Source organism: Grus americana, chromosome Z (assembly GCF_028858705.1).
Source record: "Grus americana isolate bGruAme1 chromosome Z, bGruAme1.mat, whole genome shotgun sequence".
Lineage (NCBI taxonomy): Eukaryota > Metazoa > Chordata > Aves > Gruiformes > Gruidae > Grus > Grus americana.
In genome coordinates, this window is record NC_072891.1 from 31,365,802 (window position 1) to 31,390,545 (window position 24,744).

Genomic DNA, 24,744 nt, shown 5'->3' on the forward strand with positions numbered 1-24,744 from the left:
GGTAACCACCAGTCAAGAGGGCTATGCGGAGCAGGCATGGGTGAAAAGTTTTCCAGTAGCTAACCAGACACATGGCCTGTCTCATTTGTTTTTCAACTATTTCCCAGAGCAGACTCAAAGCTGTTCCACCTTTCAAACACCCAGTAAATTAAACATCCCAGTGAGATATCAACCCTACTTAATTTCTGCACAGGACTTGTCATGAGGTCAATAAAAGTTTCAAAGCCTTCAGCAGTTTCCATATTTAGCAAGAAAATTATTTTTCTTTTGTGAGAAAGGAATTCAAAACAGCCATTGGAAAAAACGTAAAAAAAAAAAAATGGTGCTGGTCTTACACAAGATTCTAGGCAGAGTTATCAATTTGACTATCAACTACACAAAGCCATTTTATGAAACAAATGCTTCCCATTCCCATCCAAGTTAACAGTAATAAACAAACTTACCAAAATTTGACAGTTTCACTGGATTTCAAATACTGCCCAGAGTTTGTGTGATCCCAAATGAATGAATGGGTGTGAATTTACAAATCTATGTAAAATTAATTTCCTTATTCCTTTTCCCTCTCCACGCATTTCTAAAATGCATTCAATAACCCAAAAATCTTTCATTGTGTCTCCTCTGCTCCTTCTCCCACCTTCACAGCAAAACAAGTGTGGTTAAATAACAACCACTTCCACTACAACCAATCAAGATGCCAGAAACAATATTCCCATCACATGAACCCCAGTAATTTCAGAGATAAATATTCATGGCTTAGGGCAGAAATTTCCCTGTTCCCTTATGAACACATTTGTGCCTTCAAAATTAAATGGCTTTTCACATGGAAATAAGACATGTAACCGCATTTCACATCAATAAAGAAAGAAGTTTAGAAAGTATATGCAAGATGGGAAAGATGCCGATGTAGCAAGAACTCAAAATAGAAAGCCACTTTAGGTGGTACAGCAAAGTTACTAAGAATCTGAGTACAGATTAAGTGGGCAAAACCCACCAGCCTTCCATGTCTAGGGCAAAGAAGAGTCATGCAGCAGCATTAATCATCCCACTGCTCAGAACTTGGCCAGGAAGGGTACATGGGATATCAAAAGTGGTCTTCTAGCAGCCCTTGATGTCCCAAAATGAACAGTATTTCTCTTGCATTACAAAGACTTTTTAAACATTTTCTCTTATTTGAAAGCCAGCTCATTTTCTAGTTACATGCTTAAGCAAATAAATATCCAAGCAGTCCTCTCCTACTGCCAAAAGCATCAAAACATTCACAAGAAACAGTGTGGATTGTGGTAGAAGATTCATTTCACTAATTAATCGATACCAATGCTGGATCACTGGTCTTTTAGAACATTTATTTGGGAATGCTGATTGACAGACCAATTATTGTTTGGTTAGCTGGAACTTGAAAGCCAACTGCAGAGTTATTAACAGATGTTCAAACAGTAGTATATAATGAATGTAAGTTCAATCTAGATCAAATATGCTACTGCTGAACTCTTGACTTATCCTCTGAAATAAGCCATTGAAAACATCTCAGTAGGACAGAACAAGGATGTTAAAGTGTATGTTATGCAATTAAGAACTGTACTTAGCTGCCAAAGTAAACTTCCTGTTGATAATGTCAGCAATGACAACGACTGCCTATCATACTATGCTGGTATTTGAATAATGCATGAATTATAAATTCAGACAAATATTAAAATTTATCCTGGGTTTTCTCAAGTGCCTTTTTAGTAAAAGTATGTATTTTATTTTTACCTTTCTAAGTAAAAATTATTAAACTATATATATATATATATATATAGATTCTTTTTTCTTTTTTTAACTTCTGTGCTCAAAACACTTATTTAGGATGTTTCCAAAGCATTCATGGTAAAATTCTTGGTAACTCAAAAGCCTTTTCAGCAGCCAAATCTTATTCAAGTCTCCAAAACAGACAGACTAAGACAAACTATATTCCTAAACTATAAAGTAAAGCTAATTTTTTTTGTGTAAAGGGCAGGATACAACACTAATTAAAGGCATTCTGTTTGGCCTTAGACTCCTCATTCAAGTCACAGTAAAGAGGTGAAATAAAGGAGAGAGTCATTCAGGTGAAATAAAGAGAAACATTCTTCATTAAAATCCCAAGATTTGAGGATACTAAAAAGCAGACAGAGAACCTTTTTACTGCTGTATCTCCATCTTCAGTCTAGTCAATACTGAATACCACCTAAACAGAGGAATCTGTACAATTTCATTGCTGCTCATATGAGATCATCATTCTTGGTGTTCATAACCAACAAAACCAGAATACTTTATAATGTTAATAAAACATAATCCAGCCTAAAAATCCTCTTTCAGTTTAAATGGAACCCCTTTTTGGAAACCACACAATAACGTTTCTTCTGCCTTGGAGCTCCTAGAGCAGTCTGCAGGTCTTCATTCCCACAGCTCCTGAAAATGCAACATAGCTGTGGCAGCCTGACCTGAGTGAGCAGTGTGGTCCCTGTCACCTGTTCTTGCTGTTAGAAGGGGCAGGGCCATGGTCACCCCTGGGGAAGTAAGACCCTTCCTACTTTTGGGAGTTGCTGGGCTAGTGGAGGAAGAGAGGGCTGGAGAGACTGCAAGGTGCAGCACAGTGCCAGGATGAAGCTGAAGAGATGGTAGTGGGTGGACGTAGAGTCACATCTCAGGGATGATAGACACAAAGACTTTGCAAAGGACTGGACAGGACCAGGCAGGGCTTGCCACTGCACCCAGACCCCTGCACTGATTGCCAGTAAGGACTCCATATAGGACTCCTGTGGGACTTATCAATAAACATTTTGATATCTCCTCTTACTATTTTCACTTTTCTCTTTTTACAAAGTTAGCTGTAGTTGTTATCCTCTTTTTTTATAATGGCTAATTTAGAAAACTTACCTTAAGTCTTGGCATAGCTATTGTATAACAGCCAACCAGCATTCTCTATCACAGGCATTAACAGTTGTTATCACCACTAACAACTGGGGAACTGAATCAGACATTGCATGGAAACTCTGTTCCTGAAACCTTGGGACTATTCAGCAGCGCTACACCATTTACAGACCACAGACACAGAAATCACATCTGCCAAATTTAATCACTTACATTTATAGTATTATCTTTGACCAACAAGAAAAGCAAAGAACATTTTGAGAGAAAAGTGACTTTAAAGCTTGCTATTTCCAATTGGCATTTGCCATTTCCAATTTGCAAGTTCTTAATACTTGTCGATTTCTTTAGTCACACTGCAAATTTTAATCTACTGGGTTTTTTTAATCATAGAATCATAGAATGGTTTGGGTTGGAAGGCACCTCAAAGATCATCTAGTTCCAACCCCCCCTGCCATGGGCAGGGACACCCTCCACTAGACCACGTTGCCCAAAGCCCCATCCAGCCTGGCCTTGAACACTTCCAGGGATGGGGCAGCCACAACCTCTCTGGGCAACCTGTTCCAGTGCCTCACCACTCTAACAGTAATTTCTTCTGAATATCTAACCTAAATCTACCCTCCTTCAGCTTAAACCCATTACCCCTTGTCCTATCACTACCTCCCTGATAAACAGTCCCTCTCCAGCTTTCCTCTAGGCCTTTTCAGGTACTGGAAGACTGCTATAAGGTCTCCCCACAGCCTTCTCTTCTCCAGGCTGAACAACCCCAACTCTCTCAGCCTGTCTCATAGGAGAGGTGCTCCAGCCCTCTGATCAGCTTCGTGGCCCTCCTAAATCTATTAGCTTTAATCTACTGCTAAATATTTTAGTAATTAATTCTTCAAATCTTGATTCTGTAAAGGTTTTTTAGCAAATACAAGGTAGGAATCACTCAATTTTTTGTAAAACCAGAAGAGCCTGGATTCTCCTGCAAATGAAACAATACCAGTACCATAAGACTGCAAGGAAAGAGCATTATCACACTCCTCGGTTGCAGACCCAAATATAGCTTCTTTAGTGGGAGGCAGATTTTTAGTCTGATGGAGTTTATTTCCCTGCAGATGAGATGCAGACCAGATAGCAATAGTCAAGCACCTCCAATGCCTTCTTTTTTCCCTTCAAAAAAAAAAAAAAAAGGAAGCAGACACTGCAAAGAAGTAAAAATGGAAAAGTAGGTACTTCTAAAGTACTGCATGCACTCACCATTGTTTAAATATCTTTTCTTCTTCATATTCATCTCCAGTAAAAATCTTTCTTTTTTAAGTCTCCATTTCATTAAAAAATAAATAGTACTAAGGCAAAGTCAGTCAAAGCAGCCTTTCCTGAAGACAAACAAATGCCTCCTGAATGAAAATAACATTTTACCCTGTTGATCTGCCCTCAAAGAAGCAGGAAGCTCTGCAAAATAATTCTGACCATGCAGACAGGAGTTACATCAATGTGCAAAGTAATCCCTTATCAGACCCCAAATATGAAGTTCTGAGTACATCACCGATTTCTATAGGAATTTGGCTGGAGCAAGATTTGGTGTCATTTCAGGCAACTAAATTCATGAGGCTTCTAGACAAGGAGAAAGTGTAGTGAGGAAAACAGAAGTTTCCTCACCATTGCACACAGCTACTGTCGTGGTTTAACCCAGCCGGCAGCTACAACAACCACACAGCCGTTCGCTCACTCCACCCCACCCCCCCACCCCACTCAGTGAGATGGGGGAGAGAATCGAAAAGGAAAAAAAAGTAAAACTTGTGGGCTGAGATAAAGACAGCTTAATAGGACAGAAAAGGATAATAATAATAATGACAACAATAATAAAAGAAAACACAAAACAAGTGATGCACAGCACAATTGCTTACCACCTGGAGCTGATGCTCTGCAAGACACCAAGCTGCCCCGCCTCCTGACCAACCCCCCAGGTATACACTGAGCATGACATCATATGGTATGGAATATCCCTTTGGCCAGTTTGGGTCAGCTGCCCTGGCTGTGTCCCCTCCCAGCTTCTTGAGTGCCCCCCCCACCTTCTTGTTGGCAGGGCAGTATGAGAAGCTGCAAAGCCCTTGGCAACAACCAAAACATCAGTGTGTTATCAACATTAAATCCAAAACACAGCACTAACCAGCTGCTAGGAAGAAAATTAACTCTATCCCAGCCAAAACCAGGACGGCTACCACGGGTCAGCCAGTGGCTGAAGTTCACCCACTCCAAGCACCAACAGGAGACTCACGCCCTGGAGATGTCCCCTTGGACGCTATCCACCTGCCATGTGAACACCTGCAGGGCTACCTGTCAGGCCAAAATTCTTTCCAGAGCTTTTACAAGGGAAATTTTATGCAGTAGCTGCTTTGTTATAATAACTAAAGCTGGGGAAGGCATGTCTCTTCTGCTGACCTCTCAGCTCAGTGCTGTACTCAAACAAAACATCAGACTCATGGTTAAATTGGCAAACCTGAAGAGATGGTGGTCTCTGCTCATTAAAGCATAATAATCCACTGTAGACAGACTCTCTTCTCATTATCATTTGAAAGTTCTTACACAGGAAGATAAAAGTTGGCAGGTCTGTACCAGACAGATGCAGTGAGTCACTTAAACCAGTATTAGTATTACACATGCTTGTATGCTTTTTTCATGACAAACATTTGCTACTGTCAAGAGAGCCACAGGTACAGTGACTTCACTGATGGTACATTTCTCACACACACCAGACCTCTTCTACTTTCAGTTGCCCATACAGAGGCCCAAAGAAGATGTCCAATTTCAAGGTGAAATTTTACAGAACTCTAGATGTGCTTCAAAAAAAGAACAAACAAATGCTCAAGTATACAAACTGTGTGTTTGTATTGTGAAATAATACCTGCATGTAAAAATACACACATGCAGTGCTGAAGTTACACCTATGAATCACATGCTGGCACACACATACCTCATCTGAATGTAGTTTGCAAGCTAACGGCTATAGGTTTGCACATGAATAGTTTTCATCTAAAACCTAGCTCCCAACTTCAAAAAAATTTCACCACAACAGTGTAGGGATATTTCTGGGTATAGATGTAGGAAGACGGTAAGTTCAAAAAAACAGGACTAGACCAGTGAACCCAGCTGCAAGACTGACCAATCAAAGATGCAAACATGTTTCATTATTTCAGAAGCATCTCAGTAACTGTTAGTTAACTAACTTAATTTCTCTTAGATGTCAGTCTGTAGAAATGCCATGTGTAACAAATGTACAGACTTGTTACAGAACAAGTAGGATAACTGACTGCAACAATTGCCAATTTACACAATTTAAAATATCCTATCAGAAAAAAACCATACTGCAATGCTCTCATTCATTCATTGAAATCTGAATGAAATGCATCCACAACAGACAAAAAAAGCCTAAGATACTCAATTAGCAAAGCATTTGCTATGTCCTAACTGTCCAATACTGGTTCTGCCTGAGCAGACAATACAATCCATGATAGGAGTTGAATGGAACAACTTCCACCACAGAATAGGGTAACTGCTCCAGAAAGGAATTCCTCTTTCTGATCATCTTGTCAAAAAGGGTTGTAAAATGCTTTTTTTGGTGAAAAGACAGCAGTAGCAAAAGTGAACCATATGCTGTTTAAGCCTACTAACGTGTCAAATGGTTTGACTAAATAGGGATAGATTTCTCTATGCAGTCCATGGAAAACCACTTAAACCACCGATTTTAACAACTGCATGGTATCTGTGGAACTGACCACGTAAAAACCCAATGAACTGAAATTTTTATCACAAGGAAAAGTTCTATTTCATCCATTGAGAGCTGCAACTGAAGAATATTGCCTGGACATGTGTTTTGTTTTGTTTCACAAGGGCCTAAGCATCAGCTGTACCCTGTATCACAAGACTGAGGGAAAGGGCTCAGGGAAGGCAAAAGCTCATTCCCTGCTTCTGCCCCAGGCCCTCCTGCCTCTCCCAATGCGAGATGCGGTCCTTATACCCCCTTCCCATTCTGTGGAGGACTACGGAGCTGACTTCCAACTTCTAGAAACAATTCAAGAGTTAATCAGCTCCAACAGCAAGTGTAGCCCTGTGACACCCAAACTCTACTAGTCCTACCTCCTAAATCTCTCTAGAACCACCAGCCACAAACTGCTGAAGGGCACACTTGCCACCTGCAGAATTTCACAAACATTGGTATAAAATGCAAATATTTGACTTAGCCCGATAAATGTGATGGTTAAATGCAGACAACAAACTTCTCTAGCTGTTCACCTAGTCTCAAAAATTTTCCCCCTTTATGAATGATCTAGATTTTTATTTTAAGACAATGAACAGAAAGAGTTTATTGGTTCTGCAAGATCAACTATCAAAGATAAATTAGGAGATCAAAATCTCACCTAGAGCCACCAGAACTGAAGATGTTTCTCTGCTGAAATAAAGAAGTAGTACCACTTTACCATCGAACTTTACCCAAGTTCCACTGGTAAAGTCACAGCAGTCAATAATGACTACTTTGCCATAATTCTGTTTATCCAACAAGTTTACCATGGGAGATAAAAGATAAAAACCACACTTGGCTGTTGCAGTTCATATTAATAGAGTTTAAAAGACTACAGTAAGCATTTTATGGCAGTATATTTGTTCTGGTACCTTACAGTTAATACCACATTTAAAATCTTGTGTTTGTTCAAGAGAGAATAATCTCCTCATTTACTTATTCGCTATAGACCCTTACATCATACCCATCACTATGTATTATATTTTCATCATTGCGATTGTGACTTGCGTTGCAGTGATGCCCAGAGGCTGCAGTAGCAATTTTGTCTGTCACTGAGCTAACATAAAATAAATACACTCTTTCCCATTAATCCAAACAGAGAAGAGAGACAAATGGGGAGAATGAAAACAAGGGGACATAGAGCTAAAATGGGACACAATAGTTCAAGAAGCTACAGCAGCAAGTACTGCAGCAAAGACCAAAATAAAATTCTGCCATGCTGATGTGAATTCCGAGTTTTGACAACAACATCAATTGAGCCATGTTTTTACATCTGCATCTCTGCATTCCCTGCCCAGTGCCCCATCTGCTGCACCCAACACATACTGAGCTGGTATCTCAAGTCTACTGAAAAGATGTTCTACATTCTTACAACTAGCAGTGAAAGACATGCTCTAATACTTAAAGTACAAGGTTAACATGCAATGTCTGCAAACACCTCACTGGCCTGAGATTAAATTTACCCTGGAAGGGATAAATGGTACAGAAATAGACAAAGGAACACATGCAGGTTATTTATAACCCAGTTAGAAACAGGTAAGACACGTTTTAAGACAGTTTGTTGTCCAAGCTAAGCCAAAGTTCAAACATGTAAGTGTGGTCCTTTAAAAAAAGTCATACTAATTCCCCTAGCTTCCTTAAACTCCGAGACAGAACTAATTATCAGATTCAGCTTCAGAAAGCCCAGCCATAAGTAAAATAGAAAAGAAAATGTCTCATCGGTGCAGACAATTCTCACTTTTGCTCACAGAGGAATTATAGAACCACAGAATCACAGCGTATCTCAAGTTGGAAGGGATGAATAAGCATCATTGATTCTAACTCCCTGCTCCTCGCAGGACCATTCCAGCTATTTACAACTGTGTAAGAACCCTGAAAATGAAAGACCATTTTTGCACTTCATGTACAGAATAGATGTCAGAAAAGCAGCTTCTCTTCTCATTGTTTTCCATGGGTGAAGGGTAAGGGACAGCAGCTAAACCAAAGCAAGTAGTTGGTATGCTTCCTGTTGACCATCATCAAACAGGTCTGCAGCAGTGGGGACCAAATAAAGGAATACATTACCATGGTGAACATCATGTTGTAGCACTGCTAGGAAAGGCAATATAGTTCAATAACACCACAATGGTAATATGCACAAAAGTCAAATCCACCTGCCAAATTCAATATTTGCACACATCTATGCTTAACTGTGCACCAGGCTGCTTTTTGGCCCCCTGCTCCTTTACGTAAAGGTGCAAATCTGTTCTCTCTCTGTAGGTGGAAGTGCAGTCCTGAAATTAATTTTGTGTTTGACATCAATAAATTGCACTTCAGATGAAGATCTCAACGTAGTGTGTAAATATAAAAATAACTTATCCAAAATTTGCCAGTGACAAGAATAGAGGCACAGAAAATTTAAGTGACTTACTCATATTCACACCAAAATACTCAGATCTTACTTCACTCAGAGGGACAGGTAGCCTCAATGCAGCTTTCAAGAATCTTCAGATGCAAAACTTCCAGAACTTTCATATTTCAAGTGGATTTTTATTCCAAATTTCCCCTGTAAAAAGGTGGCTGAAACATGCATCTCTCTGTATGAAAACAGATTTTGTTAGTGCCACCTCCTGGTGATAAAACAAAACTGAAAAATCATGTACTAAGCTGAAGATTCCCAAACAAAGTGAAAATATAGTAGTTTGACTTGTTTTGGTTTGCTTGTTTACGATTACTTGACCTGAGGCATCAAATTTTCCCCTCTGCAAACTTGAAGGATACAAAATTCATTAGCCATTTTTAGGATGATGTAAGTGCAGATACATAAGCATCCTTTAATCAGTGACAACAGAGACAAAGCGGAAATGCTACATTCCTGGAAGAGTCACCCTCTCAGGAAGGTACATCTGCCTTGATTTTATCCTTTGGGAATTTTGTTGCAGAGAACACCAAAAGGCATACTGAGATCTCCACTGCAGGTTGCCCATGGAATTGTGAGCTTGGTGTAGCCTCCCCATCCAACTTGCCCATGCTTTGTTTGCAGCCTTCCAGCAGGAGATAGTCTTTGGGTGTTACTGACAACAAGCTGTCATCATGGTGAAAACAGGTGTCATAAAGCTATTGATAAATACACCCCATCACCTTCAACTGGTTTGTCCCTGTCTGAAACAATAATATTTGGTCTAAGAAAAATTGTAAAATATGAGCTTTACTTTAATCTACCCTACTGTATTTTAGATAGCTGCAGTTAATTTTAAAGCTTACTGTCCAGGCCCACAAAGCAGAGGATAAAGGTATAAGGCTGGGTATGAAAGAAGTTAAATTACACTCTTAACACAGAATGGGGAAGTGTTGGCAATATGCCTCATACTCTTGAGAGAGTCTACAGTTCCTGTGTAAAGTAGATCTTTTTTGGCACTGAGCCTAACACTCTTCAGGGAGTTTTCGTAAGTTGCCTGGGGCCTTTATAACACATAGTCCAACATGTGTTTTGGTATCGGCAGCTGTTTTTGTTTTCTTAAACATTTTGTTCTTAAACAAAATTCTGAATGCTTAAGATAACGGCTCTAAAAGAACAGAGTCAAAGTCAACATGAATCACTGCCTTCCATCATTTATGTTCAAGAGCTGCTTGAACATCCTTTATGTTCAGGAGTTGAACCACACCTGAAACATGACAGACAGGAAAACAAAAATCAACCCGAAACAAGCACTCCAAAGGAACGTCTTGCAATGGTAATCTGTGCACCACCTTTTACATAAAAATAAAGTAAACTTCTTGTACATTCTATGAGAGGCATACCAAGAACCACAGTTAACCTTCTCAAACCTGACCAGGTTTGCTGGTCATCCAGGCCTGAAAACGAAGTGCAGAATTAATCTCGGGGAGTCTCACGTTCTCAGCTGTGCCCTTTTGGAAAGTTCTAGACCAGACAAAAGAACCCACCGAGACCCGTCCCTACTGTCTTCAGAATGGATTTCCCCAACAACTGCCAGAGCTGCAAGTAATGATTTCCTTGCCTTGATGGATGCTGTGTTGTTTTTCAAGCACAACAAGGTCACTGAAGCATATGCAAAGCTAGAAAATGTTCATGCTGGATAAAACTAAGATCATTATCACTTAATCACTTTGCTGTACCTAAACATCATCAACAACCAGGCTTTAAAACTGGTTTATAAACAATTGATTATAGAAAACAACTTAAAAAGAAAATAAGTCTTGAGTCAAGCTTTCTGCATAAGGAACTGCACAGAATACTGATGAACACCTTTTTTCAGACTGTGCCAACTGACACATAAAAACAACAGTACTAGAGAGCAAAATAAGCATGTTAAAGAGATTTCAAGTGTGGCTCAAGCTGCTTACTGATTAACACTTCTGCATATAACACTCCTCACAGATCCGTGTGGTTATTGTTCAAAAATGAAACAAGGCTCTCTTGGCAACTGGAAACAAATGATCCTCCCTGACCAAGTTCACTGTTCTCACACAGCTTAGCAGCATTGGAGCTGCTTCTTTGTCCAGAGCCTCTGAGGACAGAAAAAAATAAAAAATCCCAATCCCAAGACTTAAGACCTGTCAACTATTTCCAGGATAAGGAAGAACCTTAATGATCTCCAACAAGAAACACACTCGTCTTACACATGAACATTATCTGACTCATTTTACTAGAAAAAAATTTACAGTCATATTTGCAATAAAATAGGAAATAAAACACACAGTGATTTTTCATGTCAAGGAACAAACTTAACACTGCAGGAACCACAGAAATAGAAGATGACAGCTGCCTTTTCAATGGCCCTGGAAAGAACAAAAGGGATCCATGCTTATCTGCACAAGTTTCTGCATTTCCTACTAACAAATTTGATTCTTCAAGTCCCACCTCAAGTATTTTCATGTCAACTCTTCACAACTATAACATAGTCTTAGCCCCATACCCACCTTTTACTACACTGGTTTTAGTAGAGCAGTCAGGGTGGAACAAAAGGCCAGACTGGTTTCCAAGGCTTGAACTCCCCACGTGTGCAGTGTCACCTGGTGCCAGGGAGGTTGGGGGATGCAAGGAGATGGCTATGGCTCTCATGACTGAGAGCTGCTCACAATTTCTAGAAAGTCTTGCCAGACCTATCAGCTCAAACCACAGTCACAATATGGAAGACCAAAAGTCAGGCTGACTGGCTGCCTCTCCCCTCCCCATGTCCATGTTGGACCTCTCCACCAGGTTATGAGCATGGTGGCTGGAGATGCAGCAGTTGCGCCAGCTCCATCAACAGCACTTCAACATGGAATTTCGATCACAGTGGAAATTCTCCATTGGCCAAATCCAAGCTGCGTTAAGACTACAATACGTTGTCTTACAGGACAGGAAAATCCACTCCTAAACTTTGTATGAACTGCCATAAGCATGTTAAGTATGACCACAGCAATTCAGACCAAGGATCCAACTGCCCCCACAGGACCCTCCCCCAGCAGTGCTTACAAATAATGCTGAGTGAAAAATACAAGGTGTCCTCCCCAACTACTCCCACAGCCACCTTCTGCAACTACCTACACCAGCAGGGATATGTTTCTTTAACACCTCTTGATGGACTTCAAAACCATGTTTTCATTCACTGAGTAAGAGAAACCAGTATAGGTGCTGAAGATACTGGTGCTTTCAGAAAATGTGTTGTTTTCAGAAAGATCTGGGATTTTTATTACTACATGAGATGTAGGAACACTCAGGACATGCCTGAACATAGTCCAGCTCACACTCACAAGTCCGTTGTCTGCACAGAGGAGTGAATAAGACAAGCAATAACAACAGCTACTAGGTTTTCTAGAAAACAAAATATTATTCAGATGTGTATAAAGTGCAGATATGCTGGTAATAAATCCTTGAATACACAACTTTTGGACGTTACTACATATAGATCACAGTTCTAATTTAAACTATTTGAAATTTACACACTTCAAAAAAAAATTACCTTCTTAACAGTACACTCAGTAGAAAGCTGGATTTTTTGAAATTATATTATTTTTCATTACAAGACTTCTGTCAAAAGATCTGCACTGATGAGAGAAGTTGAAGACCAATGCTAGCCAGGCAATGGTCTTGTGTCTTCCTCTACTGTTCTCATCCTTTTCCCCTTTCTGCTCCTTCCTGCCTGATGACTCTCTAGCTCACTTTTACCTCAGCAGATCCTGTCAGTAAAGATCTCTTTCTAAGCCTAAGTAAATCCAAAAGGTGTGAAACCAATTATTCACAAAAAATGGGCAAATACACATCTCAAACAAAACGGGACTGCAGATTTTCAATGCCAAATACATGTACTGTTATGTCTGCATCTTGCACCTAATATCTATGTGAAAATATCTAATATGGGTATTCCTACCAAAGGCAAAAAAAAAAGATCACTGTACTAGCACATTTTTCTGTATTGAAAAAAATCCACCATTATGCTATTTTCTTTTTCATCTGCACAACATAGTACTAGAGAGCACATTATACCATCAGTACCACACAGGAGGTAAAGTAACTGAAGTTAGAGATGTACACCAGTGCATTGGGGTTTTTTTTCTCCATACAGTAGCACAGCACAATGCGGTTCAGGTTCTCATCACGCACGGAAGCATAACAATTTCTCTTAATGTGACTTAGGGTGGCATCCTTTCTAAAAATCATCTCCTTTCAAAGCTTTGTAACGTTATACAAGATAAAGAGTCTTCATGCAAAGCAAAGACTCTCTGCAAGTTGTGGTTACTGTAGATTATTACTGTTCTCTTTTTATGCATTCAGCACCACCTCCTGTCAAAAAAAAAAACCCTCTGTAAAAAACAAGGCACATAATTGGATTGCCCCAAAATATTCTGTTCTTTCCTCCAGCCTAAACTGAAGCTCCTGGTTTGTTTTTTGGGGTTTTTTTTTGGGTTGGGGTTTTTTTTGAAACGATTTTATCCATTATTGAAAGAATACAAGGAAACTATTCCAAAACCACCAAGCCATTTTGTTGTATATCTTGCTGCTTTTACTATTCCATGTGCTTTAAAATAAAAAACTAAAAAAAACCACTTTGACTAGTGCAAACCTCTATAACTAATACTGAGTCAACTGTAAAAGGAAAACTGTAGTTGTCTTGAGATGAAGGTTTAACTAAAATAAGTATCAAAAGACATTTCCCTCCATTTACCCACCACTAGAAAAAGAGAAAATATGAAAGAGCTGCACAAGCATAAACTACATGAATAGTTTTATAAGGTGTAATGTCTTATTTATATACGTGCTATGCTTTATACAGCATATCAAGGTTCAAAGTCTTAGAAAATTATCTGGACGTGGCCAAGTGAATGAGATTTAGTTCTTCCATAGTGAGTACATTCTCAGCACTGACAATCTTCAACTCTGTAAGTGGCCCTGCTAATAACAAGAACTTTAAAGCATGAGGAATTACTAATCCTCATGCGTAGAAACACAGAATCTGAAGTCCATCGTATCTGAAGTCCACAGTATCTTGTCTAATGAGTGCTTTTTATACATAAGCTTCCCTAATGCCAGCCCTTCAGCTGAATTCTCTACTCGCTATCCCACAAAATAGCAGACTACTTTACAGATGTGAGAGCTAATCAGGCCAAGAAGACGGAAATGACAGCAGCTAGGAACAGAGTGGTCAGGCATAGCAGAGCAAAATCCCCAGATCAAGGACATTAAAGTAGGTGATGCTCTCTTCACCTTGTGATGCTGCTCTGCAACATATACTGCAGATGAATTAGCTGTTATGTAGGGCTATTTTAGAGATCCCAGCATGGATTCCCTGGGTTTAGGCATGTAATTTTGAAGACAGTGGGAATCAGGCTCTACCTGTAGTGAAAGAGAGATAGAAAAGTTCCTCCAAAGCTCAGCGTGTGAGGAGTCCACTTCTCTTCACTGTAGCAGAACCATAAAGCTATATGCTGTGAATTACACCCACCACCAAAGCAAGCACCAGACGGATGATCTCAGAGGTCACCCACTGAATATGTATATGCATTACCACTGGTCTGACTCAGCAGAGCACCCAAGCATGCAGTTAACTTTCAACCTGTTCTGAAATGATACTGGTTTCAAGCCTGTAAGCCTTGCTGAAGACAGATGGACTTCCTAAGTTTTCAAAGGGAAGTAGTGAAGAAAAACAGAAAATGGAGAGAACCAACACACTTGGAATAAAATGGGAAATCTCTGTCTCCTTTTCTGCATTTTCACTCAGACATCAACCCAAGCTTTTCTTGGTATTTTAAACCATTTCATTCTTTTCTATACATTAAATTCTCATGTCTATGTACATTCAGTTTTGAAAGTATGATACTAAAACTCCTCCAAAAGAGTACCCCATCTCCAGCACGATCAGAGTCAGAGTCAAGAAGTACTGAAAACTTAAAAGTTCTGTTTTGACTTCAAAGACCCAAGAGCAGACAGTCAAGTACTTTCTCATAGATAGGTAAATCTCTGATGCACAAGCACTTACTCACAGAGTACCAGCCTCCAAATTTTGTGAGGGTTATGCATCATTATTTTCTACAGCATAAACAGTGGTTCCAAAAAATGGATTGCAAATCTATGGTTGAGACATGCTCCAAAGTGCTTTACAGCTTGTACAGACTAAGCACTCTGAAAAGCATGACTACATTGCTGCTTTCATCAGTAAGCAGCTGTTAGTCACCAGTGGAAAGCTGTGCTCATGCATCCAAGAAGGAGTATTTCTGATAGCACACACAAAATTCTGGTGCCACAGAACATAAAATGACTATCTGGATTTGTTGAGTCAAGAGGTTAGGTTAGCAAAGCAAAGTCAAACTACACTGTTTATAAAGAATCTTAGGACAACTCTGGGATTCTGAGCAACTGCTGTGTAATGCAAAGCCCCTGGGAATAATAAAATGATTAATTACTTTTGTGGAAAACAGCAAAACATTTTGTTTCAGTATCTCCTCCTTTGTAGTAAAAGAGTGGTAAAGAAGAGACTGGATTCCATCTACTAAAACCAATATCATCTGGGTATGTGATATTGGAGAAGAAATGCTATTACTAATAGCAATAGAAAAAGGAGTCTTACCTTCACCTGGGGAGAAAGAATTTTCAAATTCTTGCTGTTTTGGCTTTAAAGACTGTGCGGCTGCCAGTCCTGGGGGCTGTGGGACTTGTAAAAAAGGCTTCCCATTTGTCACCACTTGTTTCCTGGGACTTAGAGCAGGAAGGTAAATAGTACTGTCAATGATGTTGCTCTGAGAAGCTACCCCTCCTCCAAAAGGCATCTTTAAGTGTAGGCTGGCAGACAAGTTTCCAATAGCTGGGCTTGGGGTGCTGCTATTTGAAGATGGACAGGGTGTGCCTGCATGAACTCTGATAGGTGGGATCTGCTGTCCACTGATCATTCTAGGTCCATGAGGAATACCTGTTGTCCGATGGCTCATACTGCATGACTTCCCATTCATTTTTTAAGAAGTTAATGTAATCAAAGTGTGTTTTTACAGACCCACAGCTATGACTGATATCAATCCAAAGTCAGTAAGTAATCCATTGTGTATTACGCCTGTTTAAAAAAATACATAAATAAAAATAATTGATATTGTATTAAGTAATACGTGAAAGAGGACCGCACACGATTATTAACTTTCTGACATTACTAGTTACAAGAAACAAAGCGCAAACACTGCCGGGGGAAAGGACAAAGCCAAGGAATGACTTAGAGCTCTAACATGGAGAAAACCTGCCCCTTCAAAAGCTGAAGTTTGCAATAAGGTCAGTGCCTTCACATTAGCTAAACCAGCCATGAAATTAAGTGAATGCTGACCAAGTGCAAGAAGGCAGCCAGGAGTGAAAGGACCCTCTGATAGGGAGCTGTCATTAGGATGAACACAGCTATTGCCCCTTTTTCTCATCTCCTCAGCCTATTAATTAAAATGGTGCTGAAAAGCACAGACAGCAGGCCAGCACTACGCAGATATAGACAAAACAGGAAAGAGATACCAGTTCATATTCTAAAGGGATATAGACAAAACAGCAAAGAGATACCAGTTCACGTTCTAAAGGATGTGCATATAAAAAAATGAAGAGGGAACAGCGAAGCCACAGAAATGCCTCTGTGGTCCTTCAAACTCTGTGGCACTTCACAATAGAAAATCATTGCAAAAAAGCACAGCACAGAAGTATTCATAAACATAACTACAATCACTTCAAAAGTGGATGCTTATTGTAAGCCTACAGATATGCCATAATTTAAACGTAATGCTACACAGTCACAAATTTTCAAGGACATCTTTCAAATTATACCAATAATTTTGAACTCTGACGTTTTGTCACTTACGTTTTCCCGTTATTTAAATCTTAGAAGACAAGACTGGTAAGGAGTTTGAGAGATCATCTCAGTCACACCCTACCCCAAGGCAGAATCAACTAGATCTAAACATTTCCTGACATAAAAAAGATTTGTAGGCAAAAGCTGCACTTGTCAGTGTAAATCACTGTGCTAAGATATCACACAGATGGGGTCATTTCAGCCCTAACTCAGCTGAACAGCACATGCCCAACTTTCATCACTAGGTTCATGTGTTTAACATTAAGCACATGTTTAAGTAGTTTGCTCAATCATAGACTCAGTGCTTAATTAACTTGTTCAGACAAACAAATTAAGTTTACAGAAATAAAACTGAAGCACAGCTTCAATTATGGTTTTCATTCATGTATACATTAAGATTTTAATTAAGTATTATGATCTTGCTGCAGCAAAACACTGAACTGTAACTTTTACTTTCAGCACATGCGATTTTCCACACTGAAGCCAATGAGATTATAACCAGTATATTCATGATTGAATTTCATGTAAAATCGTCATACTTAACTCTTGGCTTACAATGATTCTGAAGTGTCTCAATTTTCTCCATTTGTGAAACGTGAAAAAAAAAAACCCAGTCCAAAACATCCCTGGTCATTTTGCAAAACTGCATTCATAGCACACTTCCACATTACAGTAAAAGCCATCTAAGTGTTTGTATAGACATATATTCATAGATAGTCACACACACTCTCCAGTTAAAACTCACTAATAATGAAAGGCCTAAGCTTATTATCTTCAAAGGCAAGAGGAAAATCCCTACTGACATTAGTAAGAGACATATTCCCTAACCACACTTAAATGGTCATACAAGATTTATTCTACATACTATTTTTCATTGTCACATTTTTGTATTATGGGAATAAAAATTGTAAAGCACACCAATTAAAAGCAATATTATTTATTTTCATGCCTGCCTGAAGCATAAATCACTCTCTGCAATTCAACCAAGTACAGGGAGAGCTGAATGTTCTTAAATTCCTAGTTTGTTTTAAAAGCAGAATGTACCTTTCCCTAACACAGGTGACTACATCCTACAAAAGGACATAGAAACAAAGGCAGTTGTTTTGCTGGCAAGGCTATACACCATGTCACTATAAACTGGCTACAAATAAAAATCATTCTTGCTTGTAATTCTTGTCTGCAATTTTAACTACATTTAAAAAGTGCTAATATAATCAAGAAAAGATTATTCATGAGAAATGTATGAGCTTTACTCAGCAAAAGCACCTTTACTTTAATCAACAGAAGAATATTTCTACATATCTTACACAGATGCACCAGCCCTATAAAACCCAGGTCAATATACAACTTGTGTGGTTAGTACATTGGTCTCCTTTGCTATTCTTCTCCAGCAATAATATATCTTACAGTGGATAACAGTGTTCTATGCTATTGTTGTCTCAATTTTATCATTGTCTACTGCTGACTTTTTTTTTTTTTTTTTTTTTTTTTTACACTTGACAAAAGGCCTCTGGGCCCCTTAATTTCTTTCTTCATTCTAGTAAGCTGTATTTTGAACTGAATGACCTGAAAGTACAAACAAAACAACCTTTTTTCTGAAAGATGAAACAAGTGAAGTAATTTCTCTGCTTTCTTCCACTAGTTTTCTTCCTGATTCTATAATGAAAATATATAACATTACATTAACATGCAAATCAGCACTTCCTTTCTTTAAAATACTAAAGCACCTTGGAGAGCGTAACTTTTCCCTTTTTTATTTAATTGTTATTTTGTGGTCTTTTCAATAGTATTTACTTGTTCATGAGTGGCTTTTCATTAATTAGATTAGTTTAGCATCAACTTCCATCATGATGTCAAGACCTTCTCATATCGAAGTCAGAGTGGCCAAACTGATCCAAACCAAAACAACAGATTACCTAGAGGTGCATTAAAGCATATATAACTAACTAAATGCCAATTGGACATGAATTATATTCTAAAAGTCTAACTGACCTTTGCATCAGATCCATAAATAGCTCCCAATTATGGCTACCTGTAATAGTAGAAAGACATGATAAATTTCTAACTGAAATCATCTTGGAAATTGTAAGAATACAGCACCAAATACAACAGCTTATTTAGAAATAAGCTTAGAAATCCTGAATAGATTTGAAGCTTAATGTACTAAGTTAAAACACAAAAATACCCTGCAGAAAATGATACTATTCTGAGACTGAATGGCTGTGCTGACAAATTCTTTTGTTCTACCAAAGGAACACAAGCACTTGCCACCTTTTAATGAAATATTTCTGTCCATCAGTGAGATATTGTAGCGACCTTTTCATGCTCCCGCAGATGTTAAAGGAAATACAATTATGTCCACTGCTTCTAAAGTCTCTTTTTTTTAAAGCTGACATTACTCAAAGCTCTATGACTCCGCATCTATCAATAACAGCATGACAACATAATTACTCAAAATCCATAACAATGATTCATAAATTCACTTTCAGAAAGCCATGTAGTAGAATTTAAATTCAAGCTGAAGCCCTGGAAAATCCGAACACTAATCCTTCAGAAAGCAAAACAAAAGAAGAATTCACAAATCTGTGCCTGCAGCACAGTATGCCATATAGTCTACTTTCACAATGCAGTTTTGAAAAGTAATCAGAGTTGCCTTACTGCTTCACCCACTGAAATGAGAGGTAAGATACATTTCAACTTCAATAAAAGCTGAATTACTCCCCCGCAGAGATCAGTTTAAGGAATTGCAATAAATCCAGCTCAGGACACATTTTCAGAAAAGTAGTTATCAGACACCAGTACTTCACACACTGGGAATATACCAAATCAAAGGAGAAGACTGAAAGATAACACACCTCCTTTCTATTCTTCCACTGGAGACACCTCACCTCTACAACAGTCACCAAACACTGCAGAAAGCAAACATGAACTGTCCCTCCCTTGGGACTGTGTGCTCCAAGACTGTAAGCAACTTCCCTCATCCCCACCACGACCAGGGACAGCCAAGCCTCTCTCCACATCCCCCTCCACAACCTTCTTGGCACAAGTCCAGGAAAACATTTACTTCCTACCAGGGCTGAGCTACCACAAGGTCACCCAAAGGGGCTACCTCCCCTTTAAGCTCTGCTCTCCACTACCAGTCCTTCCCTCCTTGCGTGGCCATGGTATTTGGAGCATCACCTGTCAGTGGCACCATAGTGAAACACTCAGAAGTCACTGCCTCCCCTGACATCACACCCCTGATGAGTCAGTCTGGATGGACTCAAGACCTGGGATGGACAGGGGGAAAGGACAGCAACCAAAAGCTATAGGGGTGCCTCATCTCAGCCTCACTGACCACTCAGTGTCTGCACTGACTCTGGGGCCTTGGAGGCTCCTCAGGTTTTTCTGTCTCACAACTGCTTGTGACAAGGACACACCCTAACATAGGTATAAGCCACCAACTTAACATCTCATTTTCTAAAAAGCACACACACATAGGAAATGCTGGTGTTACAGCTTTTGTACAGTTATCCGGCTATAGTTCACAGACCAAAGCATGGTAATAAATTCTTCTTGGAAAGGAAAACCACACAGAGATTTAACTAAGAAAAAAAATAGCTGAGAGCTCGAAATTAAGCTCTGAACAATACGTATGTTAAGAATCACAGCTGCAACAAAGGAAGACAATGTGACTTCAAAACTGGAACTACAAAATAGGCTTTCCACTTAATTTATAGAGAATCTCTTCCCCACCCTCCATGGCAGCCAGCATCTCAGAACTCATGCACTGAGAATAACAAATACATCACATTAGCATCCACTGTTTTAGTCATTTGTATCTGTTTCTTGACAATTGTACTCTTGGACTACCACAGGGGGCTTCATTCCAAACTGCAGTACTCTGATAATATCACATTTTTCATAGGCCCAGGTGGTCAGCCAAGGAAAACTAGAAAAGGGTCACACAGTCTGAGAGTTTCTAGTTCTCAAACATCAGCAGAATGCCTTCTTGATATAACATCAACAAGCAAGGCAAATGAAAGCTAAAGGAGGTCATCTAAAGCACTGTGAGCCAACCAGCCCCCAAACATGATTGAGTTTCTCAGAGCTAGTGTAATGAAATATACTAATTACTTATTACTTGCATCACTATAATTCCTAGGAAGATTAGTCACAGAAAGGAATGCCTTTGTGCAAGGGACTGTACAAACACAGAGCAGAGCACAATCACCGATACTGCTGCAACTGCCATCAAAAGGGCAGCCGTTATCAGTGGACAGGATGATGTATATCCTAGTGTAGCTAGGACTGAGCATTTTTACCATTCTGCCAGAAAAAGCTTCTCAGGTTTTTATTATGGTAATTAAGATCTCCTAAGATTTTTCTGTTAGGACCGTAAGTGTCAGAGCTGCACTACTGCAAGCAGTTGCTGTAACAGAACAGCATGAGCTTTCCAGGAGCAACATTACTCTCATTAGGGCTAGCTACAAACTTCAGGAAAACCCAATACAAAATCTGGCAGCACTGAGTACCAGAGTCGGAGGCATGCCTTCTGACATGCTGTCAATAGCTGCAGCATCCTTACCCAGTAACCAAAGGCTCCTGCAAACCCTACCTTGTGCACCTTTTACTCACGCTGTTGCCGTGCTAGCTTTGCCTGTAATGACTTTGGACTTTCCAGCAGTGCAGCCACAATTGCTAATGTTGCAGCGTCAGCAACGGTGAGAGCTTCAGTGCAAGCAGGACATGGGAAACCACCAACAGCGTCCCCATGTGAGCTGGCAGCAATGCAGCAGCAGAGGCACAGGGCCATGGGCACTTGCCCTAGTGCCCTAGGTGTAACCGCCACTTGTGGGGCAGTGTGGGCAACCGCGCATGCTGCTGGGCAGATGGCCCAGAAGACACCTACCACCACCCTTATCACATCGATGGCTCATCCTACTGACCTCACAGCTAAAGCATTAGCAGCTTCAAGCAAGGCAAAAAGCTAACCGGGGTCTCGAGACAGGAGAACACAGCTGAAAGCCATGAATTTCAAGTCTATTAAGTTTAAAAGGCAAGAGTTACTAGCAACACCCAGGCCCGCAAATGAGGCAGAGCTGTCGCCCTGCTAGGCACGACATGTCTGGTTTATGTGCCCGCGAGAACACTGCCTGGATGACGGCAAGCCCCGGGCAATGCACTACTCGCCATCGGGACCATGGGCCTCCGCAAGGCAGCCCCGCAGGCGGCGCATCGCTCTGGCCGGCACCTCGGCCGACCGCGGGCTCCGCGCCCGCGCTGCCCGCCGCGCTGCCCACACTGCCCGCTCTCCCCTTCCGCTGCCCGCACTGCCCTCCGCGCTGCCCGCACCGCTCACACTGCCCGCGCTGCCCTCCGCGCTGCCCCGCCGTGCTCCTGCCGCCGGAGGGGCAGCCGGCGGGCACGCTCTCCGCTCCGCAGCCTCCTCCTGCGGGTACCTATCTCCGCTTATTCATCAGCAGGATGACAAATCTCCCGGGCGGGTGTCTGTCCCGTCCTCCCAGACAGCGCTGCGTCCTCATCTCCGCGGCAGGCTTGTCGGCGAGGTGAGTAACTGCGAAGTAACTTCACCACAAGAGGGTTTGTTTTGCTTTTTCTTCTCCTCCTCCCCTCCCCGCTCTGACACGGAGGCCGGGAGCCGCCGACTCACCCTCTCCCCATCCGGGCCGGCGGCGGGGGGCACGGGGCTGCTCGCGGGAGCAGGAGCAGTGGAGGGACCGAGCCACCCCCACACCCCCCGCACACACACACGGGGGCAGTCGGTACGGGGCGCGAAGCCGCCGCACACGCCCGGCGGCACTCACCTCCTGCGGCCCCCACCGCCGCCTCCGGGCCGGCGCTACACCGCCGGCAGCCTGCAGCTCCGCGCAGAGCCCTGCCGGGCCGCGCCGGGCCGTGCCCGTGCCCCGCGGCTGTCATGTGCCCGCTGGCCCCGCCGTTAACCCTTGCCGCGGCCGGCCGAGGCGGCGGGCTGGCCCCCGCAAGCTATTCTGGGCTACCCGTCGCAGTGGGGCCGCCTCTCCCCGCGGAACGGTGCTTGCTCTGCCGTGAGGGGGGAGCGGGGACGTCCCGCCGTCGGCGCGCCCCACCGGGCTGCCTTGCTCCGCGGGGCTGGGGGGGGCGGCTCCCTGGAGGCTGGGGGTACTGGGGGTTGCGCAGGCGGTGGAGTGGACTTGATGGGTTGGCTCTGTAGGGGCTGAAAGATGCCTGGGGGGAAGCTGGGGGGCTGCATAGGCGCTGGAGGGTGTGGCACTGTAGGGGCTGGGGGGCCTGGGGTTGCACAGAGGCTGGAGGTGGTTGTATGCATAGGGGACCCTGTAAGGGCGGCGAGGGGAGCTGCGGGGCTGCACACGGGCTGGAGGGGGGATGTTTAGGAGCTCTCTAGGAGCTGCAGGCAGGCTTTATAGGGCCTCCGTGGGGGATTGTACCGAGGCTGTAAGGAGGCCTGCCATGGGACCTGTCTGTAGGGTATGGGGGAAACTGTATGGCACGGCAAAGGAGCAGGTCAACAAGGGGGACGGTACCTTAGGGATGGGAAAGAGGATGAAGTGGCTTGATGCCTGATGGCGCTTTCCTGAACACATGAATTTTGGTGTGAAGGCAGGAGCTCTTCTCTTTTATAGGGGATACTGCTTGCAAATGCCAGAGGACTAGAAATGGGAATAAAGAAGAGTTGGAAGGAAAATATGCAGGCACATCTGCTGCCTCCATCTCCTGACTCAGAAAGGCCTGGGAATATTTAGCCCCCAGGATGATGATCAGCCCAGAAGGATATGCCACAAAGAGTACACATTGCTCTGGAGGAGTCTCCTACACATGGAGGGTATGGCTTGATAATTGAAACACTTTGATTATTTCAGTTTGGGTGGGTTTTATTCCCCTCTGCTGTTACTGGGGAATTGAGAGTGTGAATGAGGTAAAGATAAGCAGCTGAAAAGCCAGGTTCAGAGAGCAGGAAATTGCCCTGTTACTCTAATAGGCATGAACATGCAGACCTTGTGATAGGTCAGCCTGTCAGCAGAGAAGTCTCTGAGCAGAGAAGCCCACCTGCATGCATGGGCACTGGAAGAGTGCAGCAGGCTCAAGTCCTTCATGCAAAGCAAGATCAGTCCAGCACTTAGAAAAGATGTTCATCCCAGTTCTCTAAGAATGAGAGTGGCACCGTGGCTGTCCTGATTGCTTCTTCTAAGGGGCAGGGGAGCCTGTATCCCTGCTGTGCTGCAAGAGCCATTAAGTGGAGGGTTGAGGAGGGGGGATGCATCACAGTGTGCTCAGATCACTGGGCTCCTCAAGGCCAGCGTTGATCTCCTTAGCTGAATAAGCTCTTCTGAGCTAAAGCTCCTTTGCCATTCACTCATACTACATCAAATTAATGTGACTGTGAAGTTGATAAGAAGATGTTGTATGTTCTTTACACACCCAGAAAACATAGCAGAGATGTTGAGGCTTCAGGCTTTCTTATAAGGTTACATTGCTTTCCAGTCTTTTTGTTTCAAAGTGTATGGATGCTTAGGCAGTGAGTCACTTCTAAATAAAATTACTATATATAGCATATTTAAAAGTATTTGTATGCTGTGCCTCACTTTAAAAAGCATATTAAAAGAACTGACAGCTGAAGAAAGGAGTCTTTACCATGTGAAAACACAGAATTTACTTGTGAGCCCAATGAGTTAAAATATCCATTTTGCTTACTGTCTTTTTATTGGTACCATATGCCAGAATTTTCTATGCAATTATATTTTAATTGGAACTCATCACTGAAAATTTCAAGGATTATCCCTG

At 41.7% G+C, this 24,744-nt stretch overlaps 1 protein-coding gene across 2 annotated transcripts in view; it reads right to left on the reverse strand.

The window, feature by feature from the left end:
- GLIS3 (GLIS family zinc finger 3) overlaps nt 1-22,842 on the reverse strand; it is a 189,297-nt gene extending 166,455 nt beyond the window's left edge. Inside the window, exon 1 of one of the 2 annotated variants that reach the window (XM_054808787.1) lies at nt 22,767-22,842. The gene's annotated coding sequence lies outside the window, so the exon portion shown is untranslated. Of the gene's footprint in view, nt 1-22,400; nt 22,522-22,766 lie in introns of those variants that run through there. The other variant, XM_054808786.1, reaches the window with a different exon arrangement.
- Nucleotides 22,843-24,744: the final 1,902 nt, after the last annotated feature.